Source organism: Notothenia coriiceps, unplaced genomic scaffold (assembly GCF_000735185.1).
Source record: "Notothenia coriiceps isolate Sejong01 unplaced genomic scaffold, NC01 NC01_scaffold00000339, whole genome shotgun sequence".
Classification (NCBI taxonomy): domain Eukaryota; kingdom Metazoa; phylum Chordata; class Actinopteri; order Perciformes; family Nototheniidae; genus Notothenia; species Notothenia coriiceps.
Genome location: NW_011333040.1, coordinates 16126958 through 16134081, shown reverse-complemented (window position 1 = coordinate 16134081; position 7124 = coordinate 16126958).

Genomic DNA, 7124 nt, shown 5'->3' with positions numbered 1-7124 from the left:
AGTTAATTATACAATATAATAATATATAATGATTAGAGGTAACTGAGTTATTTATTTTGTTAAAGTTTCAGCTATTCTGTTTACAGTTCTGTCATCAGATTATTTAATACGATTTGTTAAAACATTGTTGTTTCTTTTGATGTGAAATATGATGTGTTTAATTTAAATAAAAAGCAATGTTAGTTTTGTTTAGTTAGTTTAACTTATTTTTTTCTCCAAAAGAACCGATAAGAGTACCGTTAAAAGACCGGATCGATAAGCGGTATCGATAAAAGTAGCAGTACCGTTAAAACCTTAACGATACCCATCCCTCCTAGGAGGAGATTCAGGTGATAAGGTGTGGGGGGATGGGGTTGGGGTTACCTTGGTTGCTGATTGGCTAATGGTTACACAAGCCAACAAATCGTTATGACATCATAAAGTGGCCAAAATCTGATCGGCTCATTTTCAGACAGGTTTTTATAGAAATGGATCAGGACAAAAAGAGAGAGAATCTTTTTTCCCTGAAACTTTCAGAATCTCTGTACACAGAGGGGACACATGTTGATGTATAGAAGACATGGAAAAGTGGATTTTGNCGATGTTGCCCTTTATTTGTGTATATATTTGTGATATGTATGCGTCTTTACGCAATGCTGTTGGCCTTGCTGTTTGATATATATTCTGCCGCTGGCCCGCAGCACATGAAGGTTTTGTGTGCCCTCCCATGAAAATCATATGCCCTCCCTTTAGATTTGCGATCACATGACGTAAAATACATGACACTTTTCTCTGTGCGAGGCAAAACAAGCTCGCCAAAATGGCTTCACCGGTCTGGCAGTATTTTAAGGTGTCAATGACAATAAAATAGCGGTATGGAACGTGTGTGAAGCAGAAATCCTGCAGCTCCGCCCGCTGTGACGGACCAGTGAGCGGAGAGGAACACACACTAAGAGTTAGACCTAACACACTTAGCTATGTTATCTACCTCTGGAACAAGCTAAACTAGTTATAAATGTTTATTCTTCACTGTCGGGTCACTCATTACTGTTTCAGTGAGCTGCATGAGATACTGACAGGCTGTCAGGAGAGAGAGAGAGAGAGAGAGAGAGAGAGAGAGAGAGAGAGAGAGAGAGAGAGAGAGAGAGAGGGGGGGGGGGGGAGAGAGAGAGAGAGAGAGAGAGAGAGAGAGAGAGAGGGGGAGAGAGAGAGATAGCGCTTCCTCTCATTTATCCTGTGTTATTATCCAAAGTTAATGTAAACTTGAATAATGTACTCAATTTGAATGTAATAATTATGTTGGTTGTTGTTCTTTTTGATCCGTTACGATTATAAACTGAAGCAATATAAAAATGGCCCCCATTAACTGAGTTTTTATCACTTTAAATCAGTGCTTCTCAAAGTGTGGTCCGCGGACCACTGGTGGTCCGTGAGCGCCCCCTAGTGGTCCGTGAGTATATTGGTAAAATTTCACATTTGAAATAAATAAATAAATAAAAGTTTTCCGCACTCTTGCGGGAATATTTCCGCAATGGAGCGGGGGTTAAGTTTCACTTTCGATTGCATGATATAGCCCAGCGCAACACCTTCATCACACATGTTGCCATTTTCAGGTGATTTGTTATCTGTTCTAGAAAAACAATGTGTTTTTTGATATTTATGGAGTGAGGTGGTCCGCGAGTGTTTTTTTATTGGTTAAGTGGTCCTTGGTATGAAAAAGTTTGAGAAACACTGCTTTAAATGGAAGATCCCCATAGCACCCAGCCACCCGATCGGATGGGCGATCGGTATCGGCCGATACTGATTCCGGTAATCGGCCGCAAAATTCCCGATCGGAGCATCCCTACTCACTGTCACGTTCATATTCTTATTTTGTGCCTCTACTGTAGATGCTTTAATGTTCAAAAAGTTATTCATTTGTTTCATACTGCCTGTGCTGCAGCACCTCTTTTAACCCTCTGTCCGAAAGCAGAACAGAGTCTGCTCTGATTGGTTAGCTGGCTGGCTGTGTTGTGATTGTGTTTATGATTTAAAAAATATGTGGTTAGTCCCTTTAAAAATTAATCATCTTGGTCATTTTAGTTGCTGGATAGGAAAATCTGACTCGATTAAAACAAAACTAAATATAAAATGTTATGAAAGGGCTTTTGAGTCCAGTAAAATAAATCACTTGAAAAAAAGTGTTGATGCACATTCTTCATAAAGTGTGTGACACCTCTCCAATTAGGAAACCTCTTTTCACAGTGATGTCATTACCTGAGTTGTTTAACAAAAATTAAATCTTATATTGTGAGAAATATCAAGCTAATAAAAAAGTAAATTCAATTAGCTAAGATAAACACCCTGTTGGATGCCACGCAGGCAGGTAAATTGAGCATTTTTATTACAGTGTGGGCAAAGCAGGGGCAATTAATTTGAAGATGAATTATACAATTGTGCACACAAAGTAAGAAAAATGAGGGTAAGAAAAATTGAAACAAGAAAAAAATCTTTGTGTGTAGGTGAATGATTTAAAGTGATTGTGTTCATGTTGGTATAATAGCATCCTATTAGCTAGTGCAGTAAACTGTGACCTTATAGTTTTTCTCTCTATTTATATATCTCTCTCATTTCCATCTTAACTTTTTTACATTAGGCGTTCTCTGTTCGTTTCAACACTACCCCCGCCTCCTCTATAATAATATTTCTAGCTCTCGCCATGCCCTCTTCTCCTGCTGCTCTTTCTCGGTATGATTTGGACTGCAGATTAATAGACCCCCATGTTTTAATAAAGTCAGATGTGACCTCCCGTCACCCCCCTCCTGCCAGAACTGGCTTTTTTCAGAGAGCCATGGTGGGAAGATGAGAGAAGGTGAGATGAGTTTTGAGATGCGGCAGGTGGGGGGAATGCATTGTCGTGCAGAAGAAATATGACGGCTATATAATCCTTGTTGCTACATTTATGAAAGAGTGGGGGGTGTTCGGAAGACGGGAGTGAGGGGAGGAGGGTGAGCAGGCTGTGGCCTACAATATGTGGCTATGTCAGAGTATCTGTGCAAGGGTCAGTTCTCATTACAAGCTGTGTGTGTGTGAATTTGTGTGTGTGTGGTGTGTCAGAGAATCAAATTAAATAACTAGAAGACAGCCACAACAATGGAATCAGAGAAGAATCAAATAAATGGTAGGGAATTATGAGAAAGGAGTACAATGCATTATGGGTTGTATAAACAATCCTTTGTGAGCGGACTCACAGCCCACATGAACCCACAATATCAGACTTTGAAAGCCTCCATTCTTTACTGTAATTAGCAAACAAACGATTTCCAATGAGGTGATTGGATCACACTCTTTTCATTTCCTCCTTTTTTCGCTACTTCTCCCACCACTTTCTCATAAAATGACAGACCATTATAAGTCGGGTCACACAAAAAAAGTGCATCCACACAGAGGCGAGACAAAGGATTATAAAATCAGTCTAACGTGTTCTTCTGAACAAGACAACAGATTGTTTGTCTTAATCTTTCAAAGCAACACATAAGAAATAATTAAAATGCTACTACTGCCTCTACAAAGAGACACACAAAGAAAAAATACAAGCATCCCTGTTGCGGCCCAAATATATACAGTGCCTATGGAAAATCATCATACCCCTTTGAAACAGTAACTTTATTTGTTGTACAGCCTGAAATCAAAACCCATAAAAAAATAGACTTTTTCCATCTTTATTTACATATTTTGCCTTAAAACATCAAACTAATGAAAAATTAAGGCAACCGTTCTGAACATTTATAAAAAATGGAAAACTAGAATAACAGTGTTGGAAAAGTCATCAGTCCCCTAATTTAATACTTGGTAGAGCCACCTTTTGCTGTGATTACAGCCATCAATCTTTTTGAATATGTCTCTATTAGCTTTGCACACCTAGATTGGGGAATGTTTGCCCATTTTTCCTTGCAGAATTGTTCGAGTTCAGTCAAATTCCGTGGGGAGCGACGATGGACTGCTCTCTTCAAGTCCATCCACAGATCGGATTTAAGTCAGGGCTCTGATTTGGCCACTCTAGGACATCCACCTTCCTATCCTTAAGCCACTGAGTTGTTCTTTTGGCGGTATGTTTAGGATCGTTGTCATGTTGGAAGGTGAATGACCTGCCCATCTTCAGCAGTCTAGCAGAAGGACAGTTTTCCTCAATAATGTGGGTGTATTTGGCAGTGTCCATTTTGCCTTCGATCCTGACCAAGTGCGCAGTCCCTGCTGAAAACCAACATCCCCACAACATAATGTTGCCACCACCATGCTTCACAGTAGGTATGGTGTGTTTTGGATGGTGTGCTGTGTTTGGTTTTCGCCAAACATAGCGCTTGGAGTTCAGTCCAAAAAGTTCAATCTTAGTCTCATCTGACCATAGAACCTTTTTCCACATGGCAACAGAATCTTCTGGTGTGTTTTTGCATAGCACAAACAAGACTGAGTGTGGCACCTTTTCAGAAAAGGCTTCTTTCTTGCCACCCTGCCATAGAGGCCAGCTTTGTGTTAAGCTTGTGAGATTGTTGTCACATGCACAGACCGGCCTGTCCCAGCCAGAAAGTATTGTAAGTCCTTCAAAGTTGCAATTGGCCTCTTGGTAGCTTCTCTGATCAATGTCCTCCTGGCTCGCTTATCCAGTTTGGACGGACGGCCTGATCTATGCAAAGTGTTGGTGGTGCCATACTCTTTCCACTTCATAATGATGCTCTGAACAGTACTCAGAGGGCTATCTAAAGCCTTTGAAATCTTTGTGTAGCCTTCACCTAACTTGTGCCTTCCTACAACTTTATCCCGGAGGTCTTTTGAAAGGGAATCCTCTAGAAAGCTGGTTTTCATCTTCTGGAGTAAATCAAAATCACTTCAGTTGAATGTCCGGTAGGGGACAATTAGCCTGGTGTTTTGATTTCTGGAAGTTGATTGGTGGCCGGCCTGAGTAAGTTTAAAATGGGTATACTGCAAGGGGCGCTGATCACTTAACCACAACGGTTATTTCCACTTATACATTTTTAATAATTGTCCGAATTATTTTTTAATGTTCATTTTGCTGATTACGAGGGTCATAAATGTACATAAAGCTAAAAAAGTAAGATTTTTAACTTATTTTAAGTTCCAGGGTGTAAATGTGAAGAAAAGGTTAAGAATTGTCACAGGGTATAAATGACCTTTTTCTATAAGCCACTGCATAATCTTTTCCTTCTGTCAAATCTTGCATTTTTTAAAACCAATTCGTTTTTTAAACCTCCAAAAATGTTTGCGAGAACAATATCAATAAAAATCCAGAAAAAGTGAGCCATGTATTTCAAATATCCAAGAAAATGAACATGGACGCTTAGCAGGATTACTCGATTATCCCTATGTTCAGGACTTCGCAAAAATGTCCTAACTGCATTACAGTTATATAATGTAAATTAGAAGATAATGTATTGCATGCAGGAGAACATCATCTCTACTGGTAAGTCATTAATCTAGTATGTGTATTGCATGACCAAGACTTTGACTTACTAGGCTAAATCTGCTTACTGTATTGTGGTTATTGTCAGGCATGTGAGCTGTTCTCAGGGCCAGGGCAGTAGGTCAAAGATCAAACCAACAGCAGCTTAAATCTGTCTGTTTAATATCAGGTCTTATAAGAATTTACCATCTGATTGTCATGATAAATCGGCTCGTAATTCCTCTGTGCGTCTGCGGCTCAGCACCATTACAAGAGACCATCCATGTTTTCTTCAGCATGGTCTTCAAGCACAGTTTGAAAAGAACTTCAATGCCAATGAAGCACATTTCCAATTATTCTTGATATACCATCTGCTAAAGATATGGGCAGCTAATGGTCACTCCAAGTTGTCATAATACCAGAAAAATACAACTTCTTAAGATAATTAGGTAAAATCTTCAACTTCCTGTTTACAAGACCCCTGGGTCAAGAAACGGTGTTTAAAATCCCATGATGCCATTTAGGCCGGTCTGAGTTTCATGGGCATTCCCAGCAGTGATCTGATAAAGGATGCATTCACACAAGTTAGTTCTCATCAGGCAAAAAATGTGCGGTAAGGAATCCATCAATGCTTAAATGTAATGTACTAGCATCTTTATTTATTAAAAAAAATATACTTAACAAACAGGTTTAACGTCTTTGATTCAACACTGATAGATCTCTTGAGCCCGGGAACTCATCTGTAAAAAGATTCAAATAGTAAGTAATCCAGTGCTTCTTAAATCTTGTTTCGAGAGGTCACACCATGAGACATCCTGGATGCTTATGATGGCTTTGTGTACAATGAGATGGAAGAGCTTTATAAACCAGGTTTCCTCACATTGCAATTATTTGTTCTCGTTGGTCTCAATCGAACACATTTCTTATTATTTCCCTTTTAAGAAAAGTGTAAAAACCTCAGGCTTGTAGAGTCATCTTTATCTTCCCCCTTATCTCTTTTATGCCCACCGCTTCGCCTGGCTCTCCTTCAACCCCGAGATTTAGTCTGTAAAGTAGGAATTTAAATACCACATCTGCAATGATCCAAAGCAAGAGAAACAGGCTTATCATTAAGCCAGACCCATCTGCCTTGACATGATAGTCCGCCCCGACCCCCACCCATACACCCACACTCGGCTCATAACATGGACTGGTACTGATGCTTCCTGGTTATAAATAAATTCAAGCAGCAGGGGGTGTGGGGGGGGTCTGTGTGGGCTCAACAAACCTTGTCAATGTCTGGAGCCGAAACACATAGTAAAACACCTTGACAGTTACTTCAAAACTCAGAGGAAGCAGAGACATTTGAATAAAACACAAACATTGACTCACACTGCCTGCCGCGTGGAGCAAAGCTGCACATGCATTCCTCATACACACACACACACACACTAAGGGAAATGATAGTGAATCAAAGCCCGTGTCCCGCAGAGATTTCCAAATGTGCATCAAGATGGCAGAGAGCTCCTCCTCGTCTGATAGCTGAGCTCCCCAATAACAGCCTCTCTTATCCTCCCTCCAATGGCTAGAGACCTCACATCACTCCTCGCCCCTTCTCTCATTCACCTTTCATTGGAAAACTACCATAGTGGGAGTAATTAACGACTCTAAACTGAGTTCAAAAGGCAGTAGCCCGGATTGGAGGGTGCTGGGTGCAAGGGCTTGCAGG